The sequence below is a fragment of the Oryctolagus cuniculus genome, chromosome 3, assembly GCF_051225735.1.
Source record: "Oryctolagus cuniculus isolate XC-2025 breed Fujian yellow rabbit chromosome 3, ASM5122573v1, whole genome shotgun sequence".
NCBI classification, from domain to species: domain Eukaryota; kingdom Metazoa; phylum Chordata; class Mammalia; order Lagomorpha; family Leporidae; genus Oryctolagus; species Oryctolagus cuniculus.
In genome coordinates, this window is record NC_142869.1 from 105077651 (window position 1) to 105093499 (window position 15849).

The following is a 15849-nucleotide window of genomic DNA, read 5'->3' on the forward strand; positions in this document are numbered from 1 at the left end:
TTTTTTGACAGGCAGAGTGGATAGTGAGAGAGAGAGAGAGACAGAAAGAAAGGTCTTCCTTTTGCCATTGGTTTACCCTCAAATGGCCACTGCGGCCGGCGTGCTGCGGCCGGCACACCGCGCTGATCTGAAGGCAGGAGCCAGGTGCTTCTCCTGGTCTCCCATGGGTGCAGGGCCCAAGCACTTGGGCCATCCTCCACTGCACTCCCGGGCCACAGCAGAGAGCTGGCCTGGAAGAGGGGCAACCGGGACAGAATCCGGCGCCCCAACCGGGACTAGAACCCGGCGTGCCGGCACCGCAAGACGGAGGATTAGCCTAGTGAGCCGCGGTGCCGGCCTAAGTTCTTTATCCAGTCTTCAGTTTAAGGGCATTTGTGTTGATTCCATGTCTTAGCTATTGTGAATTGAGCTGCAGTAAACATGAGGGTGCAGATAACCTTTCGTATGCTGATTTCATTTCCCTTAGGTAAATTCCCAGGTGTAGGAAGGCTGGGTCATATGGTTAGTCTATATTCAGATTTCTGAGGTGTCTCCATACTGGGAAGACTTTCTTTAATGAGGGGGTTATTCGGCTGGAAAACATCTTTTGGGAATCTATCAGGGTTAGAACATTGATCAGAAAAGACCATCAATGAGCCCAGGAAATCCTCTCTGTGAGTTTCAGAGCTGGCCATTTGCAGGCGTGACTCGTCCCTTCCTCTTTGGCACCTACAGGGAGTTAGTAATTAGAGCTGTATATAACTGTGGCTTCTTCCTGTTACTCTGCTTACTAACTCCTATGTGACACTGAGACACTAGTTAATTCAGATGGACTTAGGTTTGCTCAAATGTAAAGAACTCAATTCTGTCACCTCACTTGCTGCTCTGATGTTCTAAAATTACACAAGTTTAAATCTGCTCATCAGAGGCAAAGCTAATATTTGAGGTGGGAAGCAGGTTGACATTTCCATGACACTCAGCACTCTGTGTGCCTCATTCTAACACTCTGGTTCTCCTCCTTCCCTAACATGAATTCAAAGCTATTTTCCATTTTTAGGCACAGATTACACCACCATGATTCACTAACCAGTTTGGAAAACATAAGGGGATCATAGTAATTACCCATATGCTTTCAAGCAGTAGAAAATAATTAAAGTATGCTTATCAATATGGCTAATTAAAGACAAAAGGCACGTGGATTCAATGTTTATTTTTATTATTTACCATATAGGACTCTAATAGTTGTGGTTTTTAAATACAGCCAATGTTTATGGAACACTTAGTTCCTGTCCCAGTGTGTTCTATGACCAGACATTGCAGATGGAGTTGTCAGTCCGTTCAAGTATATAGATCATTGAATACAAACAGAATTTGTTATATGTCAGAGTTATCCGTTCCGAATGTACTTTGTGCCAGCAATTGAAATGTGAATTTAATAAACACTTGGTTTATGCAGAGGCTTGGGGCTGGCAGCCTGGTACAGCAGGTTAAACTGCTGCTTGTGACACCAACATCTCACATTAGAGTGCCAGCTGAAGTCCTGGCTGCTCTGCTTTTGATCCAGCTCCCTGCTACTGTTCTGGGGAAAGCACCTGAAGCTAGCCCAGGTACTTGCACCCCTGCCATCCATGTGGGATATGTGGATGGAGTTCTGGGCTCCTGGCTTTGGCCTGGCCCAACCCCAGCCATTGCCACCATTTGGGGAGTGAGCCAACTGATGGAGTGACTGGTTCAAGTCTCTGTTCCTCCACTTCCAATGCTAGCTTCCTGCTGATAAACACCTGGGAGATAGCAGATGATGGCCGAAGTACTTGGGTTCCTGCTAACCAGGTGAGAGGCCTGGATTGAGTTCTGGGCTCCCAACTTTGGATGCAGTAGGCATTTGGAGAGTGAACTGGAAGATGAATCTCTCTCTCCCTGTCTCTGCTATTCCATGAAAAATGAAAATAAATACTTATTTTAAAAAGCATCTCTGTTCTACTATGAGTTAAAACTTCCTTTGGTACAGTTCTGGAAGCAATAAAATGCAGATTGCATCAGAGACAGTAAAGATATGTGGGATAATTCAGCAACTGCTGTAAATTTGCTTTGTGTTCTGGATAGAACTGTGTGTTATTGTATCTCCAAAACTCTATGGCACTAAAAGAAAGAAAAAATAAAAAAACAGTGGTTTTGTTACCACTGATTTGAACCCCAGGAACTTGTTCTGTCCAGAATGAAGTATGTGGCCAGTGAATGAACAGCCAAGAGGCAATTAGCAAAGAATTTTCTTGAAGAAATTCCTACCATCTGGTGGACCAGATGGGCGCCCCAGTGTGGGACCGAGTGCCCAGTCAGCATTCAGACCAGGGTTTTCATGGGCATGAGTATGAGTCCTCTGTTTCTTGTCCCCTCCTCCCTCTTCTGGGAGAGTGTGAGTGGGGGAGTTTTAGATGTGAATTTCCCCTAAACAAACCCCTCCTGACAATAGTGCCCATCAAGGTTCTTATTTACTGGCAAAGCCCTGACTCCTTCAGTCCAGTGATAGTAACCTTGTCGGATCAGCTGTGTCACTCCCTGTAGTCAGTGAGTTCCTTTTGATAAAGCACAGACCAAGACACACACCTAGGCCCAGGGGAGAGAGACAGAAGGCTGGGTCCTGTTTTCTTTTCTTTCTTTCTTTCTTTTTTTTTTTTTTTTTTTTTTTTTGGCAGGCAGAGTGGACAGTGAGAGAAGAGACAGAGACAAAGGTCTTCCTCTGCCATTGGTTCACCCTCCAATGGCCGCCGTGGCAGCTGGCGCACCACGGCTATCCAAAGGCAGGAGCCAGGTGCTTATCCTGGTCTCCCATGGGGTGCAGGGCCCAAGCACTTGGGCCATCCTCCACTGCACTCCCTGGCCACAGCAGAGAGCTGGCCTGGAAGAGGGGCAACCGGGACAGAATCTGGTGCCCTGACCAGGACTAGAACCCGGTGTGCCGGCGCCGCAAGGCGGAGGATTAGCCTATTGAGCAGCTGCGCCAGCCAGGGTCCTGTTTTCAAGGCTTGGTCCTCATTCCAGTGCACATAAACTTATTTATTTTAAAGTTCTGATTGTCTTTGGCCTCTCTTACATACATAGGCTAATATCTACCTAAGCTGCCTTAACAGTTTTTGCCTTCCTCGAATGCATGCTATTTTATGGTATGTTTTTGGTTTAGATGCCAAATTAAAATTTGGGTTGGAATTTCAAAGTTGGCTAAAACTTCAAAGTATGTGGCCTTCACCAGTCAGGTAAACATTGGAAAGGTCACATCTTCTTCATAATATTGATGCCAGCATTGTTTTTCCTAAGATTCATTTTTATTACTTTTTATCTACAATCAGGAAAAGCAATGAGCAAACAGTGGAATTTCATGTGTTGTTTAACTTGGTTTGAAAATATTAACTGCAATCCAACATTCAAAGGAGATCAGTCAGATTTCTTAATGGCCATATTCAGAGATATTTTCATAATGAAAATGAGGGCAAAAAATGATACTGATGATACCCAAGCAAATAATTTCAGAAAAAAACCCGTGGAATGAGCCAAAATTATGTATAAAAACTCATACTGTGATCAGAATTCAAAGCGAGGTTTCACTGAATACAGGGCCCTGTACCTGGCTGTTAGATGGCAGACAGAGGAAGAATAAATGAGCTCCAGCTTTTGAGAAACTTAATTAAAAGTTATATCAAACCTGGGATTCTCCTGAAAGAATTTGTCCTTACTTTAATAAAAGCTGTTTCTCATTGAGAAGCAATTCTAATTTTATACTAGAGTTGCAATTCTGTGCTGAAAATGGCCTTTCTAGGAGATCTTGCTCATTTTTGCAAACACAATATATCCTCCCCACCCCCAGAACCTTCCTTTGGCATCCAGACAGGAGCAAGCGTTTGCCAAAACAATGATAGGAATGCTCTGAAGACAATAGCTCTTGTCTTGAACTTCATTACTAAGAGCCTCAATATGACAAAAACCCAGGCCCTAGACAGGGCTGATATAAGAGGGAAGCCACATCTACCACCCAGAAGGAAATTTCTCTTCTCCGATTTGTTAAGCTCTAGTAGTGGCAGGGAACAGATCACTGGTTTATGTGGGTTAATAGTCCTGGGAGCTCCCTGCAGTGATGGCATTGGTCTGCATTCTGGGCATGGTGGTGGCATTGGTCAAAACCCTCCTACTTGTATGCCAAAAAGAAGGAATTTTATTGTGTGTGTTGTGGATTGTGGATCAACACCACAAAAGAGTTGGAGATATTGCTAAAGAACCCCCAAACCTGAGTCCTCATGCCCAATGCACAGAAAGTCAATCACTAATATCTGGGCCCATGAAGAAAGTAGGTTTTTATTGCAATGAGAAAAAACAGCTGGGCAGCTATTGCCTGACTCTCAGGCTCCCTGAGGAGTTAGGGATGAAGGCCTTACAGAGAGAAATTGGGGCTGACAGATGCGTGATCAGCTCATGTTCAAGTTCCTGGTTGGTCAGTGGTGCTTGTGACCTTGGTTTGATTGGTCAGTTTTTCCATGTAGTTTAGGGAAAGTATGATGGCCAGGTGGGCCCCAGTTGGTTACTTACATGTAAGTAGTGGTTACCTTTGCCCCAGACCTGGAATTACCCTAAACAATCCCCTCTGGACAATACTGGCCAATGTGGTTTTATCTACTGGAGAAGCAGATGATTCCTTGCATTCAATGATTAGAACCTTGTTGGGCCAGCTATATTGCTCCCCCAATCCAGAGAATTGTTTTTTTTTTTTTATTTATTTGAAAGGTGGAGTTACAGAGAGAGAGAGAGAGAGAGAGAGAGAGAGAGGTATCTTCCATCCTCTGGTCCACTCCCCCAAAAGGCCACAATGACCAGGGTTGAGCCAGGCTGAAGCCAGGAGACAGGATCCTCACCTGGGTCCCCCACATAAATGCAGTGGCCTAAGCACTTGGGCTATCCTCTGCTGCCCTCCCAGGCATACCAGCACACTAGCTAGCCTGGAAGTAGAGCAGGCAGGACTCGAAGCAGCTTCCATATTGGGATGCCAACACCTCAGATGGCAGCTCAACCTGTTATGCCACAGTGCCAGCCCCCAATGTATTTCTTTTGATAAAGGACAGGCAAGGACACCTTGGGGTAAGGGAGACAGAGGAGAGGCTGGGTATTAATTTTACATTACAGGGGCTCAGTCTTATGTGTAAATATTAAGAAGTAAATAACATTATCAACTTAGAAAATTTCTAAACTGTGTGTTAGATTTACTTTAGGTTGGAAGAGTCCAACAGTTTAATCTGTTACTTTCCACCTCCCTAATTCCTTTTCCAAAATCACCTTCCTTCCCACCAATCCTCAGTTTCCCCCTTTCTCTAGGGTTTGCTAAAATTTCCAGATTTCTTTTCTCCAGTGCACATGCTAGCGCACACAAGTGCACACACACTTTGAGAGCCCAAGTCTTCAATTAATTATTGTGATTCAAAGAATTAAAACCTAAGGAGGAGCATTTGGAGAGTGAGGAGAATGTGCTGATGAAAAGGTTCAGAGTCTTAAAGTTTATTTTGCTTTGTTTCTTACAAGATTCCTGTGAATCCAAAAGGAAGGGAAGAAGAAAAATTTATCACAATAAATCATACCTTCTATTGCAGACTGTGCTATGGTGCACAATAGACTCCCACCGGCTCCTTGAACACTCCAACAGCCTGCACTGCAAACATTTTATACCTGGGCAAACCTTGGCCCAGTATGTACAGGGAATTGCTTATTGTCATAGGGCTATGATGTGAAAACTCTTGACTTAAGGTATGAATCCAGGTTCCAGGTTCAGTCTACATTCCCCATGGAGTGTTTGTCATTTGCTCTGGATCCAGGGTCAGTGGCCAGTGAACAGTATACTCAGTGACAACCTTGTGGTCCTTCTCAAAAAAGTGTGGTTGAGAGGTAAGATGTATTTCCACTCTGAGCTTGTCTTTTAGGGTTGGAATTATAGCAAATTAATTCCGTGTTTTTGAGTTCACAGGTTCACTCTGACTCCTAACTTGGTTTAGAAAAGCTCCAGAGAAATAGGCAGCAGAGACTCTAAGGGACACGAGATTGCCTTCTCTCAGTCAAAGGCCATCTTCCAACAGGCAGCATCACACTGAAAATCCGAACACAGACAATAGCACCAAGGAAAGAAACGTGACGAAGTTCAAGGAGGTCCGTGCCAGACAGATTTGCCCTCATTAGACAGAGGGTCACTAACTAGAGATAAACATCTTTGTTTATTTGATGCCTCCTTCCACAAATGACTTGAGAAGGCTAACCAGGAAGGCACACATCTTAGTCCTACCAGCTAATGTAGTTCAACAAGGATGGGCCTCAACACTTCCTGAGAGAGTTCCTCAAGAGATTTTAGTTCTGCCAAATGTTATATGTTTTGCTTTCTGCAGTGAGTTCAGTATTTCTCAATATGTTTCAAAGTATAAAAAGCAAACCGGATGAGCAAATGCCCATCTGGTTGCCTAAACTCCCCTTTTTAGATAGAGAAGAAGAAATTGCTTTTGACTTCAGAAAAAAAAAAAAAATCAACACATGGGATAGTTTGTGGCTCCATTCCAGTGCTGACCTGGCCACATTAACTCAACTAAAGGTACCTTAATGTCATGTTATCAGAGGTCCAATCCTGATCCTTCAACTGCACACCCTTCTGGGCCCTTCCCTGTTAGTCTCCAATTTTGCTAAGTTCTTCTCCTTCAAAGCACTTACACAAATCTCCTCGCTAGGCTGAAATACTCTGGGGGCAAGGAAGTGTGTATTTGGGCCATGGGCACATCTGTGCATATCTCCAGTTTCTGACACAAAATAGAAGTTAAATTCATGGAGCGAACTGCTATGGAGTGCAACTCCTCTGTCAAACGTATGCTTCCTTCCCTTTGAGTCAGAGGATAAAATAAATGCCTTCTCTGCCTAGGTCAGCAACAATCAGTTTCTGTTGCTTATAAAAATGGATCTTGAATGGTACAAACACCTTTGTAAGAATTCCCCAGTGTTTCTTGAAATCTTTTGGTTCTGTGGGTATAACCAGAGCAATGTGGAAAAAACAAACAAACAAACAAACAAACACAAAAACCAGCGTGAAACCAAGCCTGCAGTTCTATGAGCTTTTCTAAGTTAAACTTAAAATTTTCTTATAGGATCTCTGTTGGAGGGGAGCGGTGCATTGGAGTCACAAGAAAGAAATTCTTTAATTTCTACTAAATTTCATCTTTTTCTGCACTTCCTCCAAATACAAAGACAGAGCCTTCTAGACTCAGGTAGAAGATTCTAGTGGTAAAATGAGTCAAAGCAGCCGGCTGCCCCTTCCTCAGTACCTAAAGTTTGTCTGATTTCTGTTTGTAACCAGGGGTCTGGAAACTCCATGTAGATGACATTTCTGCTGCTTCTCAGTGTGCCATCCTGGGCAAATACCTTATTTGTATTAAAATTAAATTTCCTTTCTGTAAAATGGAACTAGTATTCTTCTTTCAACCTCATAAGATACTTGTCAGATTTATATAATGTAAGTAAAGTTATTTTATGTATTTATGAATTATTCTTTCATACAAGATGAAATCTGTATTACTATGATTTCATGTGAGCAGGAAATTTTAAATCACTTGGTGAGTTTGTTTCCTAGATGTCAATGAACTAAATTAGTTTACTCCATGAAAGAAAAGGGTTCATGTCAAAGGAGATTGTACCATTTGATACCACGGTTCTGTGGTTAAATTCTGAGGTGACACTGCAATCTTATAACATGTAATCTTTTTTCAAGATTTATTTTATTTATTTGAAAGACAGAATTACAGAGAGAGGTAGAGACAGAGAGAGAGAGGTCTTCCATTTGCTGGTTCACTCCCCAGATGGCCACCACGGCCGGAGTTGTGCTGATCCGAAGCCAGTAGCTGGGAGCTTCTTCTGGGTCTCCCATGTAAGTGCAGAGGCCCAAGGATTTAGACCCATCTTCCACTGCTTTCCCAGGCCATAGCAGAAAGCTGGATTGGAAGAGGAGCAGCCGGGACTAGAACTGCCACCCATATGGGATGCCAGAGTTTCTGGCCAGGGCTTTAACCTGCTGCACCACAGCGCCAGCCCCATAACATGCAATCTTTACAACAATGCCTGTAGGCTTGGAATGACTTACTTGCTTTTGGGACATTAAGCATGGGGAGGTCCATTAGTAATAAAAATGTGGAAGGAAAATAACCCTTATGTTTTCATTTTTATAAATTTGTTTTATTTTATGCAAGTACCAACTATATATAATATCAATGATTGGTAACCTGAATATATTTTACTATGTTCATTTTATTTTATTAGGTGTATATTGATTGTCTTACTACAAATTTGTCAATTTATAAGTTGTACAAATTTTATTAAGTACCTTCAATATATACTACTGTGTGATTCTATGCTTATATAAAGGTAAATTGGCTTAGGTTGCTATGAGCTGTGTTGATCAACCTTAAAGAGCTTGGATTCTACTCAGTAGTTGTCATTGAGCCATTCAAAGTATTTGAGGGTAGGCATTTGGTGTAGTGTTTAAGACATGTTTTTTCTGATATGGGAAACTCATATCCCATATCAGAGTTCCTGGGTAATTCTGGCTCCGCTGCTGATTCCAGCTTCCTGATGATGAACACCCTGGGAGTAGCAGGTGACCCCGTTCAAGTGGTTGGGCCCCTCCCACTCACATAGTAGCTATGGATTGAGTTCCTGGCTCTCAGCTTCTGCCTGATCCAGCCTTGGCTGTTGTGGGCAATTGAGTAGTGAACCAGTTAATCGGAACTCTTTGTCTATCCCTCTCCCTGCCTTGCAAATAAAGAAAATATATATATTTAAAGTATTTTAGAAGATTCATTTAATAACAGGAGTGTTTTAGTACAAAGCAATAAAATTGGATAAAAACAAAGGATTAGAAAATGCAAAATGATTCAAAATTCCTAACTTTGAAAATTGAGATCATCACATTGCCTCTAGAAGACAAGCATCCTGCAGGATATGTTCGAAGAAACTTCAGAACATGGAAATCTTCACATATGGCCAAAATAAAGAGTCACATTCAAAACAGAATGTTCTTGTATGTGTCCTTTTGTAATAACCACTGCCACCTGGTGGTTTGTGATCCTGTTTCCACTGAAGGAAGAAATTGTTAATTTTTTTTAAGATTTTTTTTATTTGAAAGGCAGAGTTACAGAGAGGAAGAGGCAGAAAGAAAGAGGGAGGGGGGAGGGAGGGAGAGAGAGAGAGCGAGAGAGAGAGAAAGAGAGGTCTTCCATCTGCTGGTTCACTCCCCAGATGGACCCAATGGACGGAGCTGTGCTGATTCGAAGCCAGGAGCCAGGAGCTTCTTCTGGGTCTCCCACGCAGGTGCAGAGGCCCAAGGACTTGGGCCATCTTCCACTGCCTTCCCAGGCCATAGCAGAGAGCTGGATCAGAAGTAAAGCAACCAGCACTCGAACTGTATCCATATGGGATGCCAGCCCCGCAGGCCGCAGCTTTAGCCACTACGCCCCGGCACTGGCCCCCAAAACTGTGGATTATTGATTCTGGAGACCTAAGCAAGGCTGAGGCAGGACAGAAAGAACAAGGGTCTGCAATACCAGAGATCTGCATTTTTGGAGCACAGTGGTTAAAGACCATAACAGATCTTACCCAAGTGTCTATATTTAAAAGAATACTTATAAATAAAACTTGAAACCAAAGCTAGGATCCAGCAAGATCTGTGATGGCAACAGATATGGATTAAAACTGCAACTCATATCACCTATGTTTAAATTACTTCTGTTTCCTTTGATTCAGCGAGCCTCAGATCTTTTGAGGCCATATCTCCCTCCTGAGTTACTGAGTAACGAAAGACAAACACAGTCTTGAAAGAAAAGCAGGCAGACAACATCTCAGTGAGGAGGACGAGGAGAGCCAGCAGCCTGACACGTTTCAAGGAGTAAGTTAAGCAATGCAGTCTCTGTCATGGTTAGATGGCTGCTACTCCTCTGGATTCTGAGAAAGAAAGTTTCCTCTCACAGCCAACATTCCATCACCTTTGGCTTCTCATCAATTCCCAGGAAGAGCAGGCCGCTGTAAGATTTGTCAGTGATGTCTCTTGCTGCTTGGAAGGGCCACCGTGCCACGGACACTTCCCTTTCATACACTCCCAGTGCAAAGGTTGCCGGCACTAGAAAGTCTTCCAGAACTACCCCATCAGAGACAGCGTATCTCTCCTCTGTGAAACCACTGGATGCAATTTGTTTTCATCTTCCTGTGTTCTCTCAATTCTTCATTACACTTCTTTCTGAACAATGTGTATCCTCTTGGTTTGTTCAGGCTGCTGTAACAACCTGCCATAAGCCAGGTGTCCAATTCACAATGGACATGCATTTCTCACAGTTCTAGAAGCTTAAGGAGTCCAAGGCCCTGGCACGATCTTTGGCGAATGCCTGTTTCTTGGAGTCCATGCTGTGTCACCGTACCCCACATGGTGGAAGCAACAAAGGAGCTTGGGGTGGTCTTGTTTGCCACTTCGCTAATCCCATTCCTGAGAGTTCTGCCCTCGTGATCTAATTATCGCCCAAAATACAACCACCCGCCCATCTCCTAATACCATCAGCCTGAGGCTTCGGGTTTCCACATATGCATTTGGGGAGGGGACAGAAACGGCATGCACCGCATCTGCTGAAATGCCTGTCAGTATTATTGTACTTTAGATCAGAGGCTATGTCTTTCAGTTCTGTATTTCAGACATACTTAAGGTATATGGCTGCTATGACAGACATTGCCTCTCACACACAGCAGGAGAATGAATCTGAGAGGACAATGAGCAAGTGTGTAATTGACCTCGAAGATAACACAATGAGGGTTCCAGAATAAAAGCCAATTGATGTGGAAGTGCATGTGTGCAACAACCACAGGCCCTGGGCTCTCAGTCTGTTTTCTCAGAGTACGTGTGTGATGTATTTGCCCACATGTGGATTTCATCTTGGAGGTCGACCCAGGATTTTTCTCTTTCACTGAGGGTCTGTTTACTGACAATATGTAGACATAGTTTCTGGGGATCTTGCACTTGTCTAAGAGGGCTCGTCCACCATGTCAGGGCTATAGCACCTGACTACCAGCCCATTCTCTAGACATGAGACAAAAGCGGTTGTTCAGGGAAGCTAAGACTAATTACAGAGAACATGGAGGACACTGAGGTAGCCCAGAGGGAAAACAAAGAAAGATTAAAGAGCAAAATTCTACCTTTGACTGTCTCAAATGAGAAAGTGAAGGCATTCTACCCACAAAACAAGGATGCTATGAAAAAGAAATTTAAAAATACAGTGCTCAATATATATTCAACAAGAGAGTGATAAGATAAACTTAAGGATATCTCCTTAAAAATAGAGCACAAAGTAAAGAATGTAGAGTAGAAGAGAGATTCAAATGAAAAACCAGAGAGGTGGTGTCATGAGAAGGACTTGGTAAAACAGAGCTATGAGCCTAGAGATGGGGGAAGCCTCTAGGATCTAGAAAATGCAGTAAAATGGATCCTTTCCAGCACCTCCAGGCAGGGACACAGCCCAGCCAGCACCTGGACGCTAGCCCAGTGAGGCGTATTTGGGCCTTCTGACCTCCAGTCCCAGAAGGTAATAAACATCCACTGTTTAGCCCCACCCCCAAGTTTGTAGTAATTTGTCATCCACAGCAAACTGAAACAGACCTTACTGCATCTGTCACTCCTTCCTTCCCTGGTTGCTCTAGGACATTTCCTACAAGCCTGCTTCCTTTGCCTCTAATTCCTGAACACCAACAGTGCTTCCTTCACAGAAAATACATTCTCCGCTCGCCCATAGCATTCAGCACCTGACTCACTATAGCGAAGTCAGTCCCAACGTTTTGCTGGCTTCCAATTCCGTGGATCCCAGTTGATTTCTCTGAGACTCTGGCTGTCCTGACTCACTCCCACCCTTGGTCCCTCGTCACACCAGTGCTCACAAGAACACTAACTCCCAGACCTTCTATGAATCACAGGAACTAAAAGGATTCTGCACTGTGTCTCCTGCCAGCACTGCCACGAGCTACTTCTTTTATTTTTCAAACTGAGTTTATTTATTTATTTGAGAGGCAGAGTCACAGACAGAAAGACAGAGAGAAAGGTTTTCCAGCCGCTGGTTCACTACCCTAATGGCTACAGCAGCCTGAGCTGGGCTGATCTGAAGCCAGGAGCCAGGAGCTTCTTCTGGGTCCCCATCATGGGTCCATGGATTTGGCCTATCTTTCATTGCTTTCCCAGGCCATAATGGAGAGCTGGATCAGAAGCAGAGCAGCTGGGACTAGAACCCATGCCTATAGGGGATGCTGGCGTCACAGGCGGAGGTTTAGCCTATTATGCCACAGCCCCTCCCCCCAAACTACTTCTGTACCTGTTTTCTTTTTTAAAAATTTTACTGAAGTTATACAAGTTTCATGTATTTCATATACACAGATTTAGGAACACAGCGATATTACTCCCTACTGTTTCTCCCACACAAGCTCCAACCCTTCCTCCTCCTCCCTCTCACATTCCCACTCTTAATTATTTTTAAAGATTTTATTTATTTATTTGAGAGGTAGAGTTACAGACAGTGAGAGGGAAAGAAAGAGAGAAAGGTCTTCCCCTCCGCAGGTCCACTGCCCAGATGGTTGCAACGGCTGGAGCTGTGCCAATCCGAAGCCGGGAGCCGGGAGCCTCCACCCAGTCTCCCATGGGGGTGCAGGGGCCCAAGCACCTGGGCCATCCTCCACTGCTTTCCCAGGCCATTGCAGAGAGCTGGATTAGAAGAGGTCAGCCAGGACTAGAAGCGGCACCCACATGTGATGCCAGCACTATGGGCGGAGGATCAACCCACTGCACCACTGCGCCAGTCCCCCCACTCTTAATTTTTACAAAGATCTATTTTCAGTTTGTTTAATGATTGTATAGTCAACCCTACACTAACTGAAAGTTCAACAATAGTATAAATAAGTAAAAACAACAACAATAAAACCAACAAAAACCAACACACTGTTCCTCAATGGAAGAGTCAATGGCTATAAACATCCTCCACACCCTCCACACAGGTCCACGACGTTCCTCTTCCTCTCCTAGGATTTCCAGTGCAGTTTTAGCCCCAGGGCAGTATTTATTCTCCACTGAGAGTACACATCTTACACTTCTTTTCTCATTGTTTATCCCTGCCTAGCACAGTATGTCCCTAATCTGCCATCTTGGAATCTCTGTAACTGTTGTTCACAGGAGTGAATCTTGATTATCTTCCTAAAACCCTTTTAAACAAAAAATACCTTCAGTTAGTCCACTCAGCTCTGGTTGAATACTTTATGCCAGTCAGAAAAAAAAAAAAAAAAAAAAAAAAAAAAAAAAAAAAAAAAAAAAAAACACCTATACTACTGTGGTCTGGTTGCTGTCAGTCCACAAGTAACTAATAAGAAGGTTTCTTTCTTTTAGAGTTGGAAAGGATTATAGACTGCTGAAAACTGGGATCCTAGCCAGAAGTTTAAGGGGAAAATGGGAAAAGGTGTTTATCAAGATATAAATAATGACTGAGACATGCCAAGGAGAGTTTTTGAGTGCGGCAAGCAATTAGTAACTGGGGAGACACCAAGAGTAATATGAGAGATGGGGCAGAGGCAGGGAATCTGCAAGACAGGTCAAGTTCACCTGAGTTCAGAATCTAAGTTATATGAGTAAGTGCCTCGCTTGAGATCAATTTGTCCCAATTACTCAATTCCCTCTGACCTAAGACTAAAATCAAATTATTCTCTGGTCAGCCTGCAAGGAGGCCTGGTGGGAGGTTTGTATCCACAGCCTCTGTTTGATTTATTTTACTGAGCGCTAGGAATGGCCTGCAAATACACACAAAACTTGCAACAAGGATTCTGCGTCAAGCTGGCAAAACCTTATTTTAGGAGACAACTGCACTGTTGGGGATAAAGAACAGATTCTCTTGTCTCTGTTGTTCCCCCAAGTTTGCTTTGATTAAAATGGGAATCCCCAAGGCTTTATGCAGGGTTCACACCCAATGAGAGAGCTGCCACACCAGCAGCAGCACTATAATGGTCTTCTCTTGTTCCTGAACTCAGCACATGGCTGTTCATTAATTAACATGGCACCCCATGAGCATATTATTTCAAAACTGTGGGCTACAAAATAAGACCTTAGTGCTATGGTATTGCCCACACATTAGTATTGCCACTCTTTTCTGTTGTGTATTTCTAATTATAAATTTATTAATTTTGGCTGGCACCGCAGCTCACTAGGCTAATCCTCCGCCTGCAGCGCCGGCACCCCCGGGGTTCTAGTCCCGGTTGGGGCGCCGGATTCTGTCCCGGTTGCTCCTCTTCCAGTCTAGCTCTCTGCTGTGGCCCAGGAGTACATTGGAGGAAGGCCCAGGTCCTTGGGCCCTGCACCTGCATGGGAGACCAGGAGAAGCACCTGGTTCCTGGCTCCGGATCGGCGCAGCGTGCTGGGTGCAACGTGCCGGCTGTAGCAGCCACTTGGTGGGTAAACCAATGGAAAAAGGAAGACCTTTCTCTCTGTCTCTCTCTCTCTCTCACTGTTTAACTCTGCCTGTCAAAAAAGAATTTTAAAAAATTTAAAAAATTAAAAAAATAAAATTTATTATCTTTTCCTTCGACATACCTATGTTGAACTTTCAGTGCAGTAAGCCACTTTATTACATGCTGTGCAAGTCCTACAGTAAATAGGATGGAGTCAGGGCCTCAAGGTACTGAAAGCTGGCAGTTGGGACAACCTTTAGAGGGACACAAAATGTGTGGCCATTACCCTGGAGTTAGGCCTACACATATGGGGCCATTGTTTGGGGCAGTGCTTCAGCTGCTGCTTGGAATGCCCACAGCTCACGTCAGAGTGCCTGGAGCAAGTCACAGCTCCACTCTTGTCTCCAGCTTCCTGTTAATGTGTACTTTGGGGGGCAGCGGTTGATGCCACAAGTGCTTGGGTCCCTGCCACCCACATGAGAGAACTGGATTGATTTCTGGCCCTGGCTTTGGTCAGGTCATTCTAAGCATCTAGGGAATGAACCAGCAGATCAGAAAGATATCTTTCTCTTCACCCTCCATGCCTTCCTTACTCTCTGCCTTTCAAATAAAGTAAATCGATTTTTAAAAAATGAATATGTACAAATCTTAGATTACTCCCCTCAGCCCTAACCCTTCTATTTTTACTATTATCTAAATTTTCCCTTAGGAATTTTGGTTGTAAGATATCAGACTCAAGAAATGTCTGGAAGATGGCACTGTTCCGTAGTGGTTTAGGCTGCTGTCTGTAATACCAGCATCCCATGTGGGCACCAGTTTGTATTCTGGCAGTTCTACTTCTGATCCAGCTCCCTGTTAGTGGCCTGGGAAAAACAGTGGAAGATGCTCCAAGTACTTGGGCTCATTCTACCCGTGTGGGAGCCTGGATTGAAAGTCCTGGCTTTGGCCTAACCTAGTACTGGCCATTGTAGCCATCTAGGGTATAAACCAGTGGATGGAAGATCTCTTCCTTTCTGTCTCTCCTCTTTTTGTAAATATTTTAAAATAAATAGGCAAATCTTTTTAAAAGATGTCTAGACAGTGCAACTAGACTCTGGACACTATGATCAGTGGTTAATCCTCATAACAACCTTATGAGTAAGAGAATGTTACCCTCCTATTCTATGTAATATTATTTCCCAAGTCATCTTTGTGTTTTCACAAAAGAGTTGCAGAAATTGGCTCTCACCTTTTTTCTTCTTGCTCTTATCCACACTCACCAATAGAGGACTTCCAGGAACATGTGTATTTCTATTCCCACAAACTATTGTTTATGTAAAACAGACTAAGAACCACTACCGTCTCCCCCTGGTAAGTCTC

General features: G+C 43.8%; 1 protein-coding gene and 1 long non-coding RNA gene across 4 annotated transcripts in view; one reads left to right on the forward strand and one right to left on the reverse strand.

The window, feature by feature from the left end:
- Positions 1 to 15849, reverse strand: part of HNMT (histamine N-methyltransferase) — a 321400-nt gene that overhangs the window by 63283 nt on the left and 242268 nt on the right. The gene's annotated exons all lie outside the window — the stretch shown is intronic.
- The window catches only part of LOC149127449 (uncharacterized), a 124043-nt gene that overhangs the window by 45160 nt on the left and 63034 nt on the right, over positions 1 to 15849 (forward strand). The gene's annotated exons all lie outside the window — the stretch shown is intronic.